Genomic DNA, 24,469 nt, shown 5'->3' with positions numbered 1-24,469 from the left:
ATAAAGTGTACATCATGGTGATTTGGTAAATGTATATAATATGAAAGGATTTCTACCATCTAGTTAGTTAACACATCCATCCCCTAGAGACACAAACTTTGTAGAAGAAAAGCCACTTGCTGTTCTTGACCCTTTGCTCTTACACAAGCCGAAAAGCAACAGGTGGCAGATTTTACTTTTTGTGTTCTGTACACTATAGTTTTTGTTCCTTTTTATGTTAAAAGTCTTTGCAAACCAGAACCACTATGAGATGTCATCTCACACCTGTCAGGGTGGTTAGACTCAAAAACTCAAGAAACAAGTGTTGAAGAGGATTTGGAGAGAAAGGAATCCTCATGCACTGTTGGTGGGAATGCAAACTGGAGGGTCCTTAAAAATTTTTTAAATAGAAATCCCATATGATCCAGTAAATCCGTTACTGGGTATTTATCCAAAGAAAACAAAAACATTAATTCTAAAAAGATATATCCACCCTTATGTTTATTGCAGCATTATTTACAACAGCCAAGATACAGAAGCAACCAAAGTACCCATCAATAAACAAATGGATAAAGATGTGGTGTGTATACACATACACACAATGGAGTTATCAGTGAGCCACAAAAAAAAGGATGACACATCTTACTATTTGCAACAGCATGGACAGACCTAGAGGATATTATGCTAAGTGAAATAAATCAGCCTGAGAAAGACAAGTATCATATGACTCACATGTGGAATCTAAAAAAACAAAGGAAATGAATAAACAAGCAGAAACAGACCCTTAAGTACAGAGAACAAACTGATGGTTGCCAGAGGAGAGGAGGATAAAGGGATGGATGAAGGGGAGTGGGAGATCCAGGCCTCCAGTTACAGGATGAATCTTGGGGGCAAAGGGTGCAGCACAGGGGTTGTAATAGTGCTGTGAGGGCGCAGATGGCAGCTGCGCTTGTGGTGAGGATGGCAAGAATGTAAGACTTGGCCAAATCACTCTGTTGTACACCTGAAGCTAATGTAACACTGTCAACTCTACTTCAAAAAAAAGTGTTACTAAAGTGCTTTTAATTAGTTACCAGTTAGTTATGTGGTAGGATCAGACCAACCTCGGTTTCTGACTGTAATTTATCTGGAAAAAAAATACCACAGAATTGAAAATGTTTAAGTACCCAATACTCCACCTACATTGAGCATAGTGATTTCCCAGTGAAATGCTAGGTTTTTAAACTCAAAACTTCTTTGATCCTCTAAGACACTTTCCTATCCTATTCCTTTCATAACTGTTTCTACCCTGTATAGTCAATATAGTCAAGTTTGACGGGGACTGCAGCTAGTTTTAGACTAATCACTTAAAACATGGCAACATCTTCACCAATTTGATAATTCATAAGAGAACAGGGCTTTCTGAATTCAGCCCTTTGTGCCAGAACCGTCACTGATACTCACAGAAGCCTTTCCTACGTGCATAACCCTACCCAGCTATCATCTGCTCTGCTTTATTCCAAACATGTAGACGGATTCAAAAAAATCCTGCCACCCCCCAATAAAGCATTTTTGCAGCTATTGTAGTCATTCCTTCTTTTTGTTGTGAAGAAGGCAAGGAGGAGTTGCCCTGCTGAGCACAGACCCAACAGATATGGTACGATAATAACTTGGTCAATTCTTAAATCTGCTGATAAGGGTCGAGTCATCTCTACACAGTAATATCCAGGAAGAAGCTGTTTACCGAAAGCTCTGTGCTCTTCAACAAATTAGCTGTGTCTTTATCTGTTTGAACTGCTTTGGTTTGGCAGCTCAAGAATGGGGGAGGTGGTAGAGAGTGACAGGAAATGGGAAATTTTCAATCTGGGTAAAAGGAATGAAATTCTCAGAGTGGACTGCAGAGCCACCCAGAACAGGAAACAGAGTAGCAAAAAAAAGCCTTATCTGCTGACCTTATTTCCCACTGTGCTGATTCCTCTCTTGCTTTCTCTGGTTTATTTAATAAACAATACAAAGTTTCCCAGGCTGAATGTGTACATTAAAATTCTCTATTCCCTTAGTAAACACCAGCACACATGCACTCTTAGTTGAGTTTCCCTTTTGGTATTTGTGCATGGGCCTGCATATTACTAAAAATTATAAGCACTTAAAATAATTTGAGACCCTTTATTTCATGAAATCTAGTTAGAGTCTCATGTGGCTTCATTGGCCAGGCATTATCTGTATTACTGCTCAGGGAAGTGGTCCAAGGCCAATGTTAATTAAATTTGTGATAAAAACAGCACAACCAATCCAAACAAGTTTGACATACCTGTATTAATATGGTTTGCAGATACTGCACAATAAAGAAAATGCTTTTCATGAGCACAAATTGTCATCTCAAATCTAAATTTTGTTTTATTTTTATGACCAAATAAAATTTAGGTAAAACACATTTACTTTCAGGTTTACTGATCAAAATATCTAAACTTTGTTTCGATGTTCCTGGCCTAATTATAAATTCAGCTAACTCTTTGAAGGAACATTTGGAAAACACTCCCTAAAGACCAACAGGTGGGGGGAATAACCTCACCAGATGGCAAGAAGTCATATCACACTGTACTCAAAGGGTAATTTTGGCACTGGGGTAAGTAAAATTAACCAAAGTCCAAACAGAGACTTGAGAAACAAACATGCACACATATGGACCCTCAATTTCTGAGAGCCAGCCTTGCAGATCACAAAACAGACGGACTTCCCAATGAATGGCGCTGGTGATTATCTTTAGGAAACAAAGGAATTTGGACCAGTGCCTTCATACATGTGTGTAGTAGTCCACATCAATTCCAAATGAATTTCAGACTTAAATGTGACAGGAAAAACTGTAAAATTCTTAAAAGGTGACAGAAGACAGCATATATATGTGACACTGAGGAAAGTGGACATTTGGACATCATCTGGTAAAATTAGTGATATATCCTACAATCCTGCAGTTCCACTCCTAGGTATGTATATACCCTGGAGCAACTCTTGCATGTGCAGAACAGGAGACCTGCACAAGAATATGCATAGCAGAACTACTTATAATAAAAAACTGGAAATAATCGAATGTCCATCAGAGTAGAATGATTTATAATACAGTCATAAAATGGAATCAAAACAGCAGGGGATAAATTCCAAAACAACATGGAAGAATCTCAACCCAAAGCTGAACCAAAAATTTAGCTGCAGAACACAGTATGATTAAAGTTGAAAAAATGTTCCAAGTTTTCTGAAACATTAAAAAATAATAGAAGTGGCAAATATGTTCCTCTTCTGTTGGAGGGTAAAAGCCGCATTATTAAAAGATTGTTGGTGATTCTGAAGTTCAGTGTTAAACAGTGTGATGCTAAAAATCACTGGCCTAATGGGTACAGGGGGTCTTGGCTCTTGATAGCTGCCCTCTGCTTCTGACATACTTTCCTGGTCTGGACTAGATCAGCACGAGTCTGGCCCCTGCTGCCAAGTGAATCACTAACTGGCTGTTTGGCTGGCCTAGTTTAAGAATGGAGCTAATGAGTCCAGTGTCAGGGGTTCAGTCCCCTTGTGGTCCACTTGCTTTCTGTTTCATGCTCACAGGCCACGCCATTTAAATTCTGTAAATGTGCAGAGATAGTAAGAAGAGGGACTGGGTAAGAAGCGACAAACAGATCTATCAGTTCAACTAGAAAATCAACTTTAAGCTCAAGGCTCTGGTCAGGATGCAAATGACAGCATTGTTGTTACTCAAGCAATCGTGGAGATGTCAACCCAAATCTTATTAAAACCATCCAAGTCACAGCAGAGGAGCCAAGGAACTTACCTGACACCTTCTCTTGCTTGCTGTCTGGTTGAGTATAAAATGTATTCCTGTACTTGAGAATGTGCCTTCTATAGAGGCTGACTTTATGAGACAGGAATACTGAACAACATACGATTCTCAAGAAATTAAGCTTTTGTAATTTGAAAGTGCCTTATTAATGTATGAGCATGAAATCAACAGAATGGGAAATGTTGATAAATGATAAACACCACTGCTATGTAGCAGGATAATCTCGAAAATACCAGGAGTCTGTTTTGATTTGTTTTGAAAATGTCCCTGGTTCATACAGAAAGTACCAGAGCAAGGAGTGATTACGGGTAGGTAGAACTGTTAGAAGGCTTTTTTGAAAAAGTCAGTAAAGCTAATTCAGGGCAGCTTCAGTGAGAATGGAAAAGACACCATATCACAGATGAAACAAGACCTTAATATATACAGGTTTTGTTTTCCTACAACGGACATTTTGAAAAGCCACCATTCGTCCTGGGATAGGGCAGGGGGTACAGCAACAGTTGATCTGTACCAAAGATGGGGAAAAGGAAGCCAGCTCTTCAAAAATAGCCTGAACAGGAAAGAAATACAGCTAACAAGAGCAGAGAATAGGCAGAAATTAGGAGACCATTTTGAGGTCATCTTTGTCACTCATGTTTGACTTTGATTCCTAAATCTCCACTCAAGAAATTATTTTGTATAAACACTCTGCCTATGTCTTCACACAAGTTTTGCAAATGCTTCAATTTCAGGTATTCTCAAAAGAGGCCCAACTGTCTTGTCCTAAATGTGCTTTTTCTTTTTTGATTGGGTTTTAGCCTTGCTTCAGGGCTCCACGTACTTGCCATCTGGCAGTAGTTTAGAAACTTCCTTTTGCTTTCTTATAAATTTTGTGGAAAGCCACCATAAAACGAAGAGTAAATGCCGTCTACTGATTTCTTAGCAGGAAGCCAGAACTAAGCTCCCTGCCATGCCCCCGTCCAGACCTTGCTGTGCTATAGATGGAGGTCTACACTGTCAACTTGATTCTTCACATGCCCAGAATTCCTCCTCTGAAGATCTTTAAAGAGGGAACTGGACAGATGTTTTCATTAATTGTCACTGGTTAAGACAAATCTGGAATGCAGACCTTCAAGTTGTTTGCTTTTTTTTTTTTTTTTTTAAGGCAAACAACATGAATTGACAATGTTTCCTCTAGTCCCAAGAACTGCTTGAGATCAAACCATGTTGATCTCTAAACAAAAATGACTTCTAAACCTATGAGATTCGATTATAAACCTTGTCCTTGATTTATATTCTAAGAAATAACACTAAGAAGCTGTGTTCCAGAAAAGTCCAGGGCACAGTCTTCTGCAATCTGTTAGGCAACTATTTTTAAAAGCGGGTGGGGGAGGGGAGATATGTAGAATAACTGTTTGGCACATAATTAATTGAGTTCCGTCTCCAAGTACGAGGTCACAAATTACTGGAGGCAGTCAGCTCATTTTAGTTCTAAGAGATCTATACAGTCAGATGTATCCCTCAGTGAGGCAGGTAAAGCTGCATGGTCGACTGTTCTTCTGAGAAAGGAAAGAAATGCTTCTGTAGAGCTGAAAACCAAAGTAGATTGCTGAAGATGGAGCAGTAGAGGCAAGGAGCTGTTACCTTTTTAATAAATCTAATATTTTGAATACTCAGAAGGAGAAAAATATATTAAGTGATTCGGGGCCCAAAAGACTCTTCTACTCATGTGAGACAGCACAAGTGCACGAGAAGTTTATGACTTAACTGCCAAGAGAAGTGATAGAGGTGATAACTGCTCACGAGTCACAGAGTGCTGGGGGGCAGAGCAACCCCAGACAACTGCCTGATTAGGGGGACCCCAGAGGGCAGGCTTTGAAGGATGTGGAGCACAAATTCTGTGCAGGAGGAGGGCAGGAAGGCAGGAGGATTGGAAACAAGGATCCAGGTCAGTGAGAAAATCCCAATCCTAATAGCAGGTGTTCAATAAGTATTTATGAAAACATTTGAAAACATTTAATCCCTAAAAATTTTTAAATATTTAATCCTTAAGTAGTTTTTCCTTAAAAGATGGATTTAAGGGATCCCTGGGTGGCGCAGCGGTTTGGCGCCTGCCTTTGGCCCAGGGCGCGATCCTGGAGACCCGGGATCGAATCCCACATCAGGCTCCCAGCGCATGGAGCCTGCTTCTCCCTCTGCCTGTGTCTCTGCCTCTCTCTTTCTCTCTGTATGACTATCATAAATAAATAAAATTAAAAAAAAAATAAATAAAATAAAATCTTCTTTAAAAAAAAAAAAGATGGATTTAAAAAAAAAACTGATTAAAATACTGAGAGTTCTGTGAGGTAATTTAGTACATGTTTGACTTACTCAAGTGAAGCTAAATCAAGCCAACTGTTTCAGAAGTACAGACGGGGAAACCAGAATGTGAGGAAGACAAACTACCGAAAATCATCCTGAAGAAACCAGAAAATTATATGCACATGTGATGTGTTGGCTATAACTTTAATTAGCATCAATTCTTGTGTTATTAAAAAGCAGTGGAGGAACAATGATGAGAAAGTAACAAAAAAGCTTTACAAAAATACAAAATAAAGGAGTAGAATACATCGAAGCTTCCAAAAACAAGATGTCATGGAAGACCCACGGGAAGGCCAATTTCCATTTTAAAAGATGCTCCTTACATTTCAGGAGAGGAGGGAGAGGGCCAGAAACAGACATGAGCATGTGAGCACGTCCTCAGGGGAGGTCTGAAGGGAAGGAGAGAAATCACCCCATCGAGCAAGACCGCTGAAGCGTGGGAATCTCAGAGACACGGTAAGGGGTGTGCGGAGAACTTTGACCCTGAGCAGATGTGCCTAAATCTGCTTTTCTAAAACAAATATATAGTGGTGCTTAGAGTGATTTCTGTAAGGGATTTAGAAATATTGCCACAATTAAGTCTTCAAAGCCCACTCTTTCTGGCAAATTGCATTTAGGTCCTCTAAAGAACAATGACACCAAAACTCAAACACTATGTATAACCAACATCATGTAAAGCAAGAAAAACAGACCAGTGGGGCCCTTCCTATCTGACAGGATCTGTGCTCCTGACCTCTCGAAGAGGCCTGCCTGGACAACCCATGTGTCCCCACAAGCTATTTCCCAAGTGTGTCCCAACCCGAGAACTAAGAGGGCCTTGCTCATCCTTACTTCCCAGTGCCTCTGATGTAGTCCTTGAATAAAGGAAGGAAAGAATTGCAGTCACAAAGAAAAGGATTAGCCTCTAACAATGTGAAATCCTGGAGGTGACAGTCGCTATGGGGAGAAAGTCAGAGGGAACTGTACTCCAGGCCTGAGATTGAATATGGTCACATGCCTGCTTTTTTATTAGCCCAGCTGGGGATTATTTATTTTGCTATTTTTAGCTCCAAAAATCTTAGCCTTCTCTCCCTACCACTAGCTGTTTTGAAGTTAGAAAACAGCCAATTTAAATACTAGCCCAAGAGAAACATCCCAGAGACAGGTGCCCTCAAAAGAAAAAAAAATAAGTATAAATTCAAAAACAAACAAACAAGATAAAAAGATTTCAGGATTGCCTATGTTCTTGTTTTCTGTTAGGGATTTGAAGACAGTCTCGTGGAGATAAAGTCTAGGTGTTGATTGTCAGGGGAAGCCTGAAGCAGAAGGGGGTGGGGCACAGTTGTGTGATTTCCTCTCAGCACATCTTCCCCTGTGTGAACCCCCTGAGTTCACTCCCCAAAAGCGGCCACAGTCCCACTCCAACAGAAATTAAGAATTTTTTTAACATGATCTCTGCCACATTTTCCCTTCACTAGTGGTAATAACCAACATTAATTGAGCAAGAACTTTACAAAGCAAAGCACTTTACACATAACTCATCTCACTGGAGCCTCACAAAGGGAGCTAGCTGGACTATGGAGAAACCAAGGAACTTTCTCAAAGCCATGCAAGCTAATAAGTGAGTCCAAAGCTCATGATCTTAAACCACTGTTGTACTGCTCCATTAATATAGACAATTGAGTATGACTCAAGAAAAGCACAGCAACAAGAGCAACCCATGACCCATCCAATTAATTTTTTGTATTTCATAAACCTTTTAAAAACTTTTATTGTAAAAAATCCAAACAGATAAAAGTAAGTGAGATGGAATGCTCAATCTAGAGTCAGATGCTTGGGACACCTGGGTGGCTCAGCAGTTGAGTGCCTGCCTTCAGCTCAGGGTGTGATCCTGGAGTACTGGGATCGAGTCCCACATTGGGCTCCCTGCATGGAGCCTGCTTCTCCCTCTGCCTGTGTCTCTGCCCCTCTCTCCCTGTGTCTCTCATGAATAAATAAATAAAATCTTAAAAAAAAAAAAAAAAAGCCAGATGCTTAACCAACTGAGCCACCTAGGCATGCCAGAAATGGATTGTTTTTATTATTGCTTATACAGTTCTTATATAGTTCTTTACGTGTGTGTGTGTATATATATGTATATTTGTATGTATATATTCATACACTCACATAAATATATTCAGGATATAAGTCCTTTATACATTTTGCCACTCCTTTCAGGCTGTTGATTGCTTATTTCTTTTCCTTTTTTTTTTTTTTTTTTTTAAGATTTTATGTATTTATTTGACAGAGAGAGAAAATGTGCACAAGCAGGGGGAGAAGCAGAGGGAGAAGCAGGCTCCCCCTGCTCCCCGCTGCTGAGCAGGGAGCCTGATGCAGGGCTTGATCCCAGGACCCTGGGATCATGACCCACACCAAAGGCAGACGCTCAACTAACTGAGTCATCCAAGTGCCTTGCTTATTTTTATATATTTTTTAATATTTCATTTATTTATTTGACAGAGAGAGCAAAAGTAGGCAGAATGGCAGGCAGAGGGGGAGGGAGAAGCAGACTTCCTGCTGAGTAGGGAGCCTGATTCGGGGCTTGATCCCAGGACCCTGGCATCATGACCTGAGTGGAAGGCATACGCTTAAGCAACTGAGCCACCCAAGCACCCCTTATTTATTTTCATAGTGTTTTTGATAAACAAAAATATTTATTTTAAAGATTTTATTTATTTATTCATGAGAGACACAGAGACAGAGAGAGGCAGGCAGAGACACAGGCAGAAGCAGGCTCCATGCAGGAAGCCTGATGTGGGACTCAATCCTGGATCTCCAGAATCAGGCCCTGGGCTGAAGATGGCGCTAAACCGCTGAGCCACCCAGGCTGTCCCAAAAATATTTATTTTTTTAAAAAAGATTATTTATTTATTTATTCATGAGAGACAGAGAGAGAGATAGGCAGAGGGAGAAGCAAGCTCCACGCAGGGAGCTTGATGTGGGACTCAATCCTGGGACTCGATCCCAGGACTCTGGGATCGCTCCCTGAGCCAAAGGCGGCTGTTCAACCACTAAGCCACTCAGGCATCCCAATAAACAAAAATATTTAATTTTGAAGAAATATAATCTATAAATTTTTCTTTTATGGTTACTGCTTTCCAAATCCTATCTAAAAAATAGTTGCCTATCCCTACTTCATGAATGTATTCTCTTATGGTCTCTTTCTATCTTTCTAAAGTTTTATAATTTGAACTTTTACATTTAGGTCCAAGCTCTATCTTAAATGTTTTGTATATGATATGAGGTATTGGTCAAAGTTCATTTTTTAATGCAGTTACCCAGTTATTCCTGCACCATTGGTTGAAAACACTATTGTTTCCTCATTGAATTACCTTGCTCCTTTGACAAAAATCAATTGCCGGATAAGTGAGGATCTATTTCTGCCTTAGACCATGCTTTTCTCTCTTCTGACATTACCTATTTTTTATTATTATTTTTTTTTATGATAGTCACAGAGAGAGAGAGAGAGAGAGAGGCAGAGACACAGGCAGAGGGAGGAGCAGGCTCCATGCACTGGGAGCCTGACGTGGGATTCGATCCCGGGTCTCCAGGATCGCGCCCTGGGCCAAAGGCAGGCGCCAAACCGCTGCGCCACCCAGGGATCCCCGACATTACCTATTTTGATTATTGTAGCTTTGTACTACAAATCTTGAGTCAGACAACTTAAGTCCCCTACCTTTATTCTTTCTAAAAACTGTTTTTGCAAGTCTAGATCCTTTGCATTTCTACATAGTGTTTAGAAACATCTTATCAATTTCTACATTAAAAAGCCTTCTGGTGGGCATCCTGGGTGGCTCAGCAGTTTAGTGCCATCTTCGGCCTGGGATGTGATCCTGGAGACCTGGAATCGAGTCTCCCGTCGGGCTCTCTGCATGGAGCCTGCTTCTCCCTCTGCCTGTGTTTCTGCCTCTCTCTCTCTCTCTCTCTGTGTCTCTCATGAATAGATAAATGAAATCTTAAAAAAAAAAAAAAGCCTTCTGGAATTAAGATTGAGATTGCATTCAATCTCGACATTACTTTGGGGAAAACTGACATTTTGACAATATTAAGTCTTCCAATCCATGAATATGGTATCTCTTTCCATTTTTTAAAAAAATATTTTATTTATTCATGAGAGACACAGACAGAGAGAGAGGCAGAGACACAGGCAAAAGGGGAAGCTGGACCAAAAAAAAAAAAAAAAAGGGGAAGCTGGCTCCATGCAGGGAGCCCGATGTGGGATTTGATCCCAGGACCCCAGGATCACGCCCTGTGTCCAAGTCAGGCGCTAAACTGCTGAGCCACCCAGGGATCCCCTCTTTCCATTTATTAGAATCTTTTTAATTTGGGGGGGGGGTAAGACTGAACCTATATTTATTTGACAGAAACAAAGTTATTATTATTTTCTTTTAAAGATTTTATTTATTCATTCATGAGAGGCAGAGACACAGGCAGAGGAAGAAGCAGGCTCCATGCAGGGAGCCCGACTTGGGACTTGATCCCGGGTCTCCAGGATCACGCCCTGGGCTGAAGGCGGCACCAAACCGCTGAGCCACCAGAGCTGCCCAAGTTATTATTATTTTTTAAAGATGTATTTATTTCAGAGAGAGAATGTAGGGGAGAAGGGCAGAGAGAGAGGCAGAAAGAGTCATAAGCAGACTCCTTGCTGAGCATGGAGCCCAACATAGGGCTCCTGAGATCACGACCTGAGCAGAAACCAAGAGTCAGACAGTTAACTGACTGCACCACACAGGCACCACCAAACTTATTATTTTTTAAATAAACAGCTTAGTTAGAATATAATTGATACCAAAAAAAAACTGTACATATTTAATGTATGTGATTTTATCAGTTTGGACATACCCATATTCCCATGCTACCATACTGGAATCTTTAAAAGAAAAATGTTGTCAGAAATATCTTATCCCAAGGTTAAAAATGCTTTCTATTCCATTCTATCCTACTCAAAAACTTGTTAGCTATTGTATTATTTTAGTCAGAGATTACCTCAAATAATAGTAATAATTCCAAACAGGGAAAAATGCATTCTTCAAAATGTAAATAGAGGAACTATATGAGCTAATCAAGCAAGATAGCACTATTGTGTTAAAGCATATTTTTTGGTTATTGTATACCCTTTTTTAAAAAGTAGCATGTCAAGGGGCTGGTCATACAGGCTATACAGGTCATACAGTAGGGGAAATTAGTCACAAGATTTGAGGTCCTGAAGTTGGACAACATAACTTTAAAAAAGAGAGAGAGAGAGAGAGAGAGAGTAGATGCTAAAAGATAATCGAAAGTGGAAACCCCAGCTTCCTCATGATATCACAAGACAGCCTCTCTCATTAACTTCTGAAATATAGTTAAGTGTGATTTTTTTAGAGATAAAGCATTGGCTAGAGTGATATGTGGTATACTCTAGTGTCACAAGTCAATTCTCTTAAAACAGTACAAAGACCAAGAAGTGACAGAGAAGTAGTTCTATAAGAGGGAAAACTCTTAGCAGGGAAATAAGAAAGGATGGGTTTGGTCTCAGTGGTACTTTTTCTGAGACTAACATCCAGCAATGGTCAAGTTTCCTGCAGCCACATTAATGAGACTACTAAGGTATTAATAACATACAAACTTTGTGATCTGGGTATATCTTTTCCTTTGTGAATAAAAAGTACATTAGAGATAACTGAACCAAGTTTTGAAACTGCTTTTCTCTACTGTGTAGTAGAGATGATTTTGACCAGACAAAGAAGCTGACAGCACAGAATGTCAGTCTTTAATAATTTTAAAAACATCCTAATTCGGGCAGCCCAGGTGGCTCACTGGTTTAGTGCTGCCTTCAGCCTACGGCATGATCTTAGAGACCCGGGATCAAGTCCCACGTCAGGCTCCCGCATAGAGCCTGCTTCTCCCTCTGCCTGTGTCTCTTGCCCCTCTCTCTCTCTCTCTCTCTCTGTGTCTCTCATGAATAAATAAAATCTTAAAAAAAAAAAACCCATCCTAATTCTTGAAATGTATCAATGTAACTATTAAAAATATCTAGTACTCACCAGAGATATCCCAGTGTCAATGATATAATCTACATTTTAAATGCACCTGCTATTTAAATATGCATAATCAACTCAAATTATAATCACTACAAAATCATGACAAGTCCTAAAGGGAGAGATGTGTGTGTGTGAGAGAGTATGTTTGTGTATATGTTGGAGATAGAGGTGATGGTCACAGAAAGAAAATCCTCTGTTAGGTATTTTTCAGCACCATAGTCTTCTCATTTTTCCCTTAAAAGAAGGATTGGATAGAAAATAACTAAAAGAAATACCGCCAAGTCTGTAGAAACATATGCTATTGCTTCAAAATAAACATGAAAGAAATGGGTCTGGGTCATGCGCACACACATCTATGGATTACTCATGCTCACTTCCAGAGCCTATCCCTGACACAGCTGTGAAGTAGGCAAGATTCATCTTTAGATTCTCCAACTTCCCTTTCTGGGCTACAGTTTTCTCTTCCACTCAATGCCTCATGCTGTCCAGGGTAGCTCCAAACCAGGCGTGCCCTGCTTGGAATGTGGCCTGTTCCTTAAAGTAGTGTTGCTCCTTTCCCATCTTGCTCTACTTCTCTCCAATCCTTCAATAAAGTTGACGTTAAAATTCCCTTCTTCTCAGTTAATCAACTGTGAGGAATGTAATGTTGTAAGTGGCATGGAAATGACTAGTGTTTTTATTTCTCCCATGTGCACTTCAATTCTAAAGGTTTGTTAAGCTAAAGGAATATATTCCTTTAGGAGGAAAGCTCAATCCAACAAAGAAAATGCAGGGAGGTCTGGGTTTCCTCAAGGATCCTTCATAGGAGAATCCTTCATAGGAGCAGCCTTGTCACTTCTAACAGAGGTAAAGTCACTACCCCCATTGACTCTCTAGCAAAGGGCTGATGAAAAACTGTGATGGATGCATAGATTTTTGAAAACCTATTTAAAAGTGAAATGTGGGCAGCCCAGCTGGCTCAGCAGTTTAGAGCCACCTTGGGCCCGGGGTGTGATCCTGGAGGCCCGGGATTGAGTCCCATGTTGGGCTCCCTGCATGGAGCCTGCTTCTCCCTCTGCCTGTGTCTCTGCCTCTCTCTCTGTGTCTCATGAATAAATAAATAAAATCTTAATAATAATAATAATAAATAAAAATAAAAAAGTGAAATGTACATCTAAAAGTAATGTAACTCTAAGAGTTTCCTCTTCACAGTATAAGATTAAACTCAATGACAACAACAAGGGTGCCAAGACCATTCAATGGGGAAAAGATGGCCTCCAACAAATGGTGCTGGGAAAACTGAATATCCATATGCAAAAGAATGTAATTGCTCCCATACCTTATATCATATATAAAAATTAACTCAAAATGGATCAAAGACAGGGATCCCTGGGTGGCTCAGTGGTTTAGCACCTGCCTTCAGCCCAGGGCATGATCCTGAAGTCCCAGGATCGAGTGCCACATGGGGCTCCCTGCATGGAGACTGCTTCTCCCTCTGCCTCTCTCTCTCTGTGTCTCTCATGAATAAATAAATAAATAATCTTTTTAGAAAGATAAAAATAGGCAAAGGACTAGAGTAGACATTTTTCCAAAGGAGATATACAAATGGTATATATAATTACATAAAAAGAGGGCACCTGGGTGGCTCAGTGGTTGAGCATCCGCCTTTGGCTCAGGTCATGATCCTGGTGTCATGGGATCAAGTCCTACATCAGGCTCCCCATGGGGACCTGCTTCTCTTTCTGTGTCTCTGCCTCTCATGAATAAATGGATAAAATCTTTTTTAAAAATCACATAAAAAGATGCTCAACATCATTGTCAGGGAAATACAAATCAAAACCACAATGAGATAGCACTTCACATCCATCCATCCATCTACTATAAAAGAAAGAAAAGAGAAGAGGAGAAAATAAAGCAAAGGAGGGGGAGAAAGGAAAGAAAGAAAGAAAGAAAGAAAGAAAGAAAGAAAGAAAGAAAGAAAGAAGAAAGAAAGAAAGAAAAAAGAAAGAAAGAAAAAGAAAGAAAAAGAAGGAAGGAAGGAAGGAAGGAAGGAGGGAAAGAAAGAAAGAAAGAAAGAAAGAAAGAAAGAAAGAAAGAAAGAAAGAAAGAAAAGAAGGAAGGAAGGAAAGGAAAGGAAAGAAGGGAGAAATGTTGAGGATATGGAGAAATTGGAACTCTTGTGCATTGCTGGTGAGAATGTAAAATGGTACAGACACAGCTGAAAACAGTATGATGGTTCCTCAAGAAATTAAAAATATAATTACCAAATGATTCAGGAATTCCACTTCTAGAATATATCCAAAAGAATTAAAAGCAGGAACTCAAACATATTTTTATATGTGTGTTCACAGCAGCATTATTCACAAAAGCCAAAAGCTGGAAGTAACTCAAGTGTCATTTAACAGATGAATGTATAAACAAAATATGGTATACACATATAATGGGATATTACTCAGCCCTAAAGAGGAAGGAAATTTTGACACATGCTATCACATGGATGAATCTAAAAGACATTATGCTAACTGAAACAAGCCTGTCATAAAAGGACAAATGTATGATTCCACCTGTATGAAATGCCTACAGTAGTCAAATTCAGAAAGACAGAAAGTAAAACAATAGTTTCCAGGGACGAAGGGAAGGGGGCAATTGGGAGTTTGTATTTAATGGGTATAAAGTTTCATTCTGGGATGATGGAAAAGTTCTGCAAATGGACAGTGGTGAATGTGAATGTACTTTCATGCCACTAAATGAGTTAAAATGAAAGAGTTAAAATGAAAAAAAATTGTTTAAAGTGGTAAGGTCTCATTCTTTTTTATGTTTAAGTAATACTCCATTATATGTATGTATATGTATATATATGCATATACCACATCTTCATTATCCATCCATCTTTCGATGGACAAAGGTTGCTTCCATATCTTGACTATTGTAAGTAATACTACAATGAACATATGGGTGCATATATCTTTTCAAATTAGTCAAATTATTTTTGTTTTCTGGGGGTGCAAATACCCTGGAATGTAATTAGTGGATCATAGGGTAATTCTATTTTTAATTTTTTGAGAAACTTTCATAGTGTTTTCCATAGTGGCTGTACCAATTTACTTCCCACCAACAGTACACAAGCGTTCCTTTTTCTCCATATCTTTGCTAAATTTGTTATTTCTTGTCTTGATTCTAGCCATTCTGATAGTTGTAAAGTCATGGTCACTGTGGTCTTGATTTGCATTTCCCTGATTATGTTTCATGTGTCTTTTAGCCATCTGGATGTCTTTCTCTGAAAAATATCTATTCAGGTCCTCTGCTCATTTTTAATCAGACTATTTGTTTTTTTTTTTTTTTTTTTTTGGTGTTGAGTTGTACAGCTTCTTTATATATTTTAGACATTAACCCCTTATTGGATATATCATTTGTAAATATCCTCTCCCATTTAGTACACTCCCTTTTTGTCAATGATTTCCTCTGCTGTGCAAAAGCTTTTTTTTTTTTTTTTTTTTGCAAAAGCTTTTTATTTTGGTGTACTCCCAATAGTTCAATTTTGCTTTTGTTTCCTTTGATTGAGGAGACATAAAAAAAAATGTATCTATGGCCAATGCCAAAGAAATTACTGCCTATGTTTTCTTCTAGGAGTTTTATGGCTTCAGGTCTCCAATCTATTTTGAGTTTATTTTTGTGTATAATGTAAGAGAGTGGGCAGCCTGGGTGGCTCAGCGGTTTAGTGCCGACTTCAGCCCAGGGTGGATCCTGGAGACCTGGAATCGAGTCCCACATCTGGCTCCCTGCATGGAGCCTGCTTCTCCCTCTGCCTGTGTCTCTGCCTCTCTCTCTGTGTCTCTCATGAATAAATAAATAAAATCTTAAAAAATAAAATGTAAGAGAGCGATCCAGCTACTGGACAGCTACATTGCAAAAGAACTAAATTACTTTCTTACACGATACACAAATATAATCCTTAGATCTAGTTTAATAGCAATTTGTTTGGCTGGACCTGGTGCGGTGGGCCACAGTGAGCAGAAGGCCTGTATGCTCTGGCTGGCCCAACTGTTGATGCTGCTGGTACTCTGGCAGCATTTGTAGCCACCCTTCAGAAGAAATGCACTGGGCCCTCACATGGCAACCCTGTGTGAATGACTTCCCAATCACAAGGCTGAGAAGGACTTTTCCTCCTCTCTCTGATTAACTGTACTCTCCATTCCTCTTTCTGCAGTGAACAACCAGATTTAGTACAGATGACAAAGATTCTCCTTGACCGAACTTCAGTCAGGCTCCTCTGAGACCTTTACTTGACTAGGCCTCAGCCTTGGCCTTCATCCTTGCTGGAATCAATTTCCTCATCTGCTACCTTTTATATGTGTGTCCTAGTCCTACCTTTGGCAAGAATCCTGTTAAGCTGGTTTGGCAAGTTCCCCCATCCTCGAATGTCTCCTCATGGTAATTTCCTATCCACTGACCCCTTCTCTTTGTTAGTTGGCTGTTAATCTCCAGCTCTTCACTGTATTTGGAGTTGAGCACCATCTCTCTCCCCTACTGCAATGTTTTTTGTTTTTAAGATTTTTTATTTATTTATTCATGAGAGACACACAGAGAGAGAGGCAGAGACACAGGCAGAGGGAGAAGTAGGCTCCATGCAGGGAACCTGATGTGGGACTGGATCCCCCGTACCCAGGATCAGGGCTGAGCCACCCGGGCTACCCTTTGTGGGGTTTTTTGTTTTTTTGTTTTTGTTTTTTAAGATGTAATGCTCTTATTACAAGAGTCTTGGATAAAGTCTTCTTTACTGTTTTAATAAAAATAAATCTTGGAGCACCTGGGTGGCTCAGTTGGTTGAACATCTAGCTCTTGATTTCAGCTCAGGTCATCATCTAGGAGTCCTAGGATTGAGCCCTGCATTAGGCTCCCTGCTCATCAGGGAGTCTGCTTCTCTCTATCTCTCTCTCTTTCCCTCTGCCCCTCCCCTTGCTCAAGCTCTCTCAGATAAATAAATCCTTAAAAAAATAAATGAGGGGTGCCTGGGTGGCTCATTCAGTTGAGCATCTGCTTTCAGTTTAGGTCACGATCCCAGAGTCCGGGGATCAAGTTCTGCATCTGGCTCTCTGCTCACCAGAGAGTCCTTCTTCCTCTTCTCACCCTGCTTGTGCTTTCTCCCTCAAATAAATAAATAAAATCTTTTTTAAAAATTAAAATATACAAATGAATAAATAAATTTTTAAAAGATTTTATTTATTTATTTATTTATTTATTTATTTATTTATTTATTTATTTATTTATTCATGGGAGACACAGAGAAAGAGAGACAGGTAGAGACACAGGCAGAGGGAGAGAAGCAGGCCCCATGCAGGGAGCCCAATGTGGGACTCGATCCCGGGACTCCAGGATCACGTCCTGAGCCAAAGGTAGGCTCTAAACCGCTGAGCCACCCAGGGATCCCGAACAAAATAATTTTTAAATTATTTAAGTTAAAATTTTAAAATTTAGGATAATTTTTCAGAGTAATTTTTAACACACATCAGCAGTAATATTAGAAGTTTAAAGAAATTAGCATTTCAGAAGTAACAATCCCACAGGAGTCACAGTAACTGGCAAAGTCACCAACAATTAATCCAATCATCTAACTGTATCCTGGTAAATAAAATCCAACAGTTGTTGAGCTTTACATTCATAATCTTCTCAAAGTTAGAAAAGTTAATGACCAGACTTGAGGTCTCGTGGGAGAATGGAAAAGAAATTATTAGTGGTGATTTAGAAAGCAATACCTAAGGCTTGACATACTGTTGCAGGCAACCCAAATCTTAGACATATTTACTATCTCTACCAGTCTACCCCATCCAGACCCCACACACTTCCATACCCCCTACATGCTCAGCCTCAGCAAAATACCTGTTGCTCTTGATCTGAAATGGGCATCAATTACCCATTTTCCCTCCCATTCTGTAGGATCCCCAGACACATGCCCTGGTTCCTCAGGGCTACAGCACTAGGCTGTGGCACTCTGAGAAAGCGGAGGAGGCTGCTGAAGCTGTAGGCAATGTGGGATGTTGGTGCAATGCAATCCTGTCTGTGCTTAGCAGAGAAAATGCCTGAGACCTCAGAGTGTGTGTCTGTGTGACTCACTGGAGGAGCTGTCTCTTTGGGAGGAAGTAGGGGGCAGCCTCTCCGAATTCCATTTAGGTACATTAAGGGGTGGAAAACCACTTGGAAGAAGCAGGAAGCCAAAGGCCAGAACTCATCCCTGGCACATGACTGCTTTCTGCATTCAGCTGGTACAGACTAATTTGGAAGGAAACGATTCATTCCCTTTACCCAGTGAGAAAGAAGTATGTCTCTGTCCTTTGTCAAAATGTCCCAAAGAAGCCTGTGTTGCTCTCAATAATAGAGAATAAGTGCTTTCGTTTGCATCACATCTTGCCTCCTGTACAGTCAATAATGGAAAATATTGTAGAAATGTGTCTGGCAACAACATTTGTTTCATCAGAGATGTTTTACATTTAGTTTTGGAAGTTTTGGAGATCTTCCTTGGTCCCAGGGCCATTTGGGTTTCCCAAGCAAGGGGTATTGACTGAATTGGTAAGTTAGCCATTTGTCTTAATAAACTGTATTATTAACTTTCTGACTTGATTATAGGCCCCACAATTAGTTGGGTTTCTAAATGAGAATGATAGTCAGTTTTTTGTAATGGCAATAATTTGATTCATTAAATTTTCTAAGTAAAACAGAAAAAAAGCTTTCTTTTTTACAGAAGTAATATCTACTACTTGGGGATTTTTGACTGGAAATCAGCTAATTGTTAATCACATAAACATACACAACTCTCCCAACCCCCATCAAATTCTAATTTAATATTTGTCCTGTTTTATAAAAACTAAATTATTTGCATTGCTCATGGAATATTCCTTTAAATAAACTCTATTTCAAAAAAATCTCATAATTCAGAAGTCTCCTGAACTGTGTTCTTTATGCTCTATTGTCCAAAAACATTCATCTCAAGTATGACATGAACCATCTCTATATATATCTGCAGCAGAAACAATGCCAAGACAGTGAGTCAGCCAAAGTGAAGAAATTACATGATATACTATAGGACTTCCATTTTTGGACCAAAAGGTCCACGACAGTGATTTTAACTAGACCATATGACATTGCATAAAAATGTATTTCAAAACAAAGAGTTTCTTCTTAGCTATCTGTACTACATTATGCAATTCTTTGTTCCTAATTAGCTATCTAATGTTATCTGTCTTTATATATCTAATGGGTTTTTCCCCATTGAATAATATTTTCAGTGAATTTCAGTGAATATTTTCAGTAATTTAATCAAATGTCTCCCTCTGTTTAAAAAAAGGGAAGGAAGGAAAGAAAAAAGAAAAGGCTAAGGTTGCTATGGGCTAAATCTAGTTTAATTGGTTTTGGTTTGTCTTTTGTTTTTTTAAAGATTTAATATTTAAATTTAAATTAATCTTTAAATTTAATTATTTAATCGGAAAGAGAGACTTTTTTTAAAGGTTTTATTTATTTATTCATGAGATACACAGAGAAAAGGCAGAGACATAGGCAGAGGGGGAAACAGGCTCCCTGCGGGGAGCCCAATGCAGGACTCCATCCCAGGACCCCAGGATCACGCTCTACTCAAAGGCAGATGCTCAACCACTGAGGGACCCAGGCATCCCAAAGAGAAAGAGAATCTTAAGCAGACTCCCCACTGAGCCTCTGGGCTCTATGTGGGACTCAATTTCAGCATCCTGAGATCATGACCTGAGCTGAAATTAAGAGTCCAACGCTTAACCAACAGAGCCACTCAGGTACCCCTAGCTTAATTAATTTTTTAGAAAATGTATTAAGCTGGAGGAAACATATTTGAGAAAAGCTTGTTCCCAGTGACTTCAATATCTTCTCATTAACTTTTTTAAAAGCTCAAGCTCTTAGTTTTCTCTTATGTTATGAAATTAATTAACTGAAAAGCATATCTGGTTTTAATTCCCAAGCCTAGTTCAATTCAAAAAAGCTCTTATTCATAGAACTTAAGATATAGGGTCTGTCTTGCCCACTGACTGTGCCCAGGGCAAAAAGGAAAACTTAGATTAGGAAAGCATATTAGAGAAGACAGGACCATCAAAATGATTTAGTCAGGCATTATTAGGGTAAGTGTTTCCTATCCAGAATTGATCCTAATTAAGTCCTAGGAGGAAAATTACATCTTCTATTGATTTATCTCTTAACTGGATGCCATAGCCTGGCCAAAGTGACACAAAAACTAACCATCACAATACTAGTTACAGGATGTTCAGTGATCATCACTGTTTAAGCCACTGTGGGAAATGGAGATAAAGCCTAAAAGAAAGGTAAATTGTAGAGACCAACCTATTCTAATTACTTATGAAATAACTATAAAAAACTTAAAATGAGAGAATGAAAGCCTCAGCACCCAGCATCAGAGCACATGATTCAAGGCAGGTGGGAAGCACCTGGAGAAGGGCCGGGCTCAGAGACAAAGGAATAGTGCAGGAGTTAAGGGTAAGAAGGTTTAGGTTGGTAGATGGGATGGAAGGTTCTTCCAGATGAACCCACTGAACTCTTTTCTCTTCCTGGTCTTTTTACTTTTGGAGAGTTTTAAAACAAACAAACAAACAAACAAACAAACCAAAACAAGCCCTTAGTAAGAAGCATTATGTTATAGGATTTAATGCCCTACTAAATAAACGAACATCCTCCGTTAATAAATCCAGCAGATTTATAACAGAACTTCCATACTATAAAGAGCTACATGGGGGGTCCCTGGTTGGCTCAGCGGTTTAGCACCTGCCTTCGTCCTGGGGCGTGATCCTGGAGGCCTGGGGATGGATTGAGTCCTGCATGGGGCTCCAATCCCGCATCGGGCTCCCTGCATGGAGCCTGCTTCTCCCTCTGCCTGTGTCTCTGCCTCTCTCTCTCTCTGTGTCTCTCATGAATAAATAAATAAAATCTTTTAAAAAAAAAAAAGAGCTACAGCATTGAAAGCTTGGTTAAAGTTTTCTGTCTTAATCATTTAAATAGGTGGGAAACTTTTGTTTGCTTTTAATATGAAAGCACCAGGATTTTTTAAATTCAGTATTTTTTAGTCTGTAAAGGTTTTTGGACTTTTGAAACTATATTATGGACTTATTATTTTCTTAATTGAAAATCCAAGCATAATTTTAAAAGAGAACACTAATCACTATATCTAATTACTAAAAAAGTGTAAGCACTGACATTATTTCATTTAACTCAAACACAACATTTAAAAATAATGACTCCCAGATGGACAGGAAGTTACCATTAGAACAGCTGGAGGTGAAAGAATTTTATGTTATTAAAGAAGCCCTTTTAAAAAATCTCAGCTTAATCCATGTTAACTTTCCAAACTGCATCTGTAAACTCAATCTTAAAATATCAGGAAAAGTTTTGGAATCCCAGGTCTTTGACTCCTTTTTTTTTATTGTTGTTAACATTAATGACAAAGAAATAAAGAGAAATAAAATTTTGTATCTCTACAGGACACATCAAATCCTCATTAAAATCTGCATGCAGCTACTTATCTGAGTCAATGGGACTCATCAAGAGGTCTTCTATTATTACTTCTACATATGCAAAGAGTAAAGCCTTGCTCTACCCAGTGCCTTGTATGTATTAATAAGCATTTACTAATCCAACAGTCACTTAGTATGTGCCTACTGGATGCTTAACTCTGCATAAATGTTGAAACTAAATGAGTTCAGTAAGTAGATGAGCTAAGACCAGGTGCACATATAAGGTTCACTGGGAGCCTTCGGATGTGCCTCAGGGCACAATGCAGAAGCTTCTCAGCAGGGGGCTCTTTCAAATGGCAGGCCTAGAAGTCACTGGCCACATTCCACAGACATATAAAGTGGCAAGTGTCAGAAAACAAGGCTGTATTTGACACCTTAACGGTACTCCCCTTCGCCTTGGCTCTTCAGATGCCCATCTTTTCCCTTGGTTCTCCTTTCTTCTCTCCCCTTAGTAATTGCTCTCTTCCCCTCACTGGCTCTTCAGATGCCCATCTTTTCCCTTGGTTCTCCTGTCTTCTCTCCCCTTAGTAATTGCTCTCTTCCCCTCACTGCACACACTCTCTCACAGTGCAGTCAGCTGTGCTGTCACTTCAGCATCCTCTAAAGGCAGGCTGGTGACCCCCAAATCCCCACTTCAACTCAGACCTCTCCTCAGTAGTGCTGGTCCAGTGCAGATACCTCTCAAGCGCAGATACATCTCAATGCACCATATCCAAGGCAGAACTCATTATGATCCTCTCTTACTCTCCCACCAGCCACCAACATCCCCTCCCTAACCTACCTACTGTGGCACCATGACTGACTCAGTTCTGAAAGTCCCTCCACTTCCCCCTCCTGCCCTCTCACAGGCCAGCACCACAGACATCCAGTCAGCCACCGAGAGGAGTGCCTCAACTCTACCCACTAAACATTTCTTGAACCTGCCACACCCTTTCTGTCCCATGCCTTAGTCTAAGACCTGGCCATTCCCTGTCTGGATTACTTTCATTACCTGACCCTATTCTTCTAACTGCAGTTGTGTCCTCCTATAATTAGGCCTCTACACCACAGGGTCTTTCTAAAACCCAGTTGTTTTCAGTGGTTTCCTATTACTATCAAGATAGAGTCATAAAAGAAAAAGAAACAGAGAGGAAAAATGAGTGTGTGCATATACGTGAATGTATGTGTGTCCGTGTCATATAAGCACTGGTTCTCTAAAGACAGGTCCCCGCCTACGTTTCAAGGCAGGATAGTAAATAGGTTAGGTGCAACAACTCTGGAGTTTGAATTTCAAATTCTGGGTTCAAATTTCAAATTCGTAATTTATGAGTTATGTGACCTTTAATATGTTGATGACTCCTTGTCTGTATTAGTTATCTCGTGTTGCATAATAAATCATAATAAATCACTTCAAAACATGACTGGGGCTAGAAGATCTTTTTTCTGAATGGCTCCCACACATGGGAGATAGCAGGAGGCTACAGCTCCTTAACGACTACTGGCAAGAGGGCTCACTTTCTTGACATATGGGCCTCTCCATAGGGTTGCTTAAGTGTCCTCATCATATGGCAGCTGTCTTCCTCCAGAGTGAATGATCTGGGAGACAGCAAGGAGGCCATAATGCCTTTTATGACCTAGTCTCAAAAGTCACAAATCATCACTTCTTGCAATATTTTATTAAGTGGAAACAAGTCATTAACTAGCCCACAATCAAGGGGAGAGGAATTATGGTATACATCTTAAAGGGAAGAGTATCAAAAAATTTGTGGACATGTCCTCTGTTATAAATGTCCTCCTCTACAAAATGGAGAAAATGCTAACTATTTCATGGAGTTAGATGAGGATTAAATGAGCTAATAAATTGCTAAATGTTCAGCATGGTGCATCACCCTCATCCTCCCTCACCAACTCCCTCACTAATCCCATCTCCTGACCTTTATGAATACTTGCCATTCTCTGAACAAGTTAAGCCAACATCTCTGTCTTTCAGGAAGACTCTCCTACTCCATATCTTTCCTCCAACCTTTAGTGGTCCATCTCCAAGCAGCTTCCTAGAATCTCTCAGGCTGGCTAAGTGCCCTGCAGCTCAGCCAGGCACTTCTTACATACATCTACCCTCTCTCTCTCTCTCTCTGTCTGTCTCTCTCGATGGCACTTGTATCTTTCTCCAGTAATCATCCCCTCTTCAGGCAGGTCTTCCTTGACATTCCCAGGTAGAACCAGGAGCTCCCTCCCATGAGACCTCTTGAAACTTCAAACATATTTCTGTTTGTGCATCTTTACATTGCAATTATCTTTGTCTCCCACTGACAGCTTTGTCTTAATCATCTTTGTAGTTTCAGTCACAAGCATAGTGCCCAGAATACAGTGAGCATTCAACATATAATTTGTTGAACAAATGGATAAGTATCTAAAACTTCAGAGAATACTTTTGATGTGTAGAAGGAAGAGAAATCACAAAAATGTCAACAAAATGGGTCAAGTACACTGTAAATCTTACAAGCTCTGGCTAAAGTCATGCTATACTATCCATCTCCAATGCTGAGAATGCTGTTTTCTTATTTACTTTTGTCTTCATCACAAATTAATATAAGCTAAGTTTTAAATGATTATGATATAAGGAAAACCATCACTTTGTTTATAAACTATGAATAGCTCTAAGAACTCTGAGAGAAAATAAAGCCTGTTCATTGTTTACAGTTTACAATGCCAAGGCACAGAAATATCTCCTATACTTAACACATTTTCAAAATCTCTTATTTAAAAACCTTATTTCATTATTATTCCTTTAAATGTAGTTGTTTAAC

General features: G+C 39.6%; 1 long non-coding RNA gene across 1 annotated transcript in view; it reads right to left on the bottom strand.

The window, feature by feature from the left end:
• Positions 1 to 451: 451 nt before the first annotated feature.
• The window catches only part of LOC112921336 (uncharacterized), a 74,108-nt gene continuing 50,090 nt past the window's right edge, over positions 452 to 24,469 (bottom strand). Inside the window, exon 4 of the long non-coding RNA XR_012002173.1 lies at positions 452 to 3,572. This is a non-coding gene — a long non-coding RNA (uncharacterized lncRNA). The remainder of the gene's footprint in view (positions 3,573 to 24,469) is intronic.

The sequence above is a fragment of the Vulpes vulpes genome, chromosome 6, assembly GCF_048418805.1.
Source record: "Vulpes vulpes isolate BD-2025 chromosome 6, VulVul3, whole genome shotgun sequence".
NCBI lineage: Eukaryota > Metazoa > Chordata > Mammalia > Carnivora > Canidae > Vulpes > Vulpes vulpes.
Note: the sequence above shows the minus strand (reverse complement) of the source record. Positions and strands in the feature narration are given on the sequence as shown.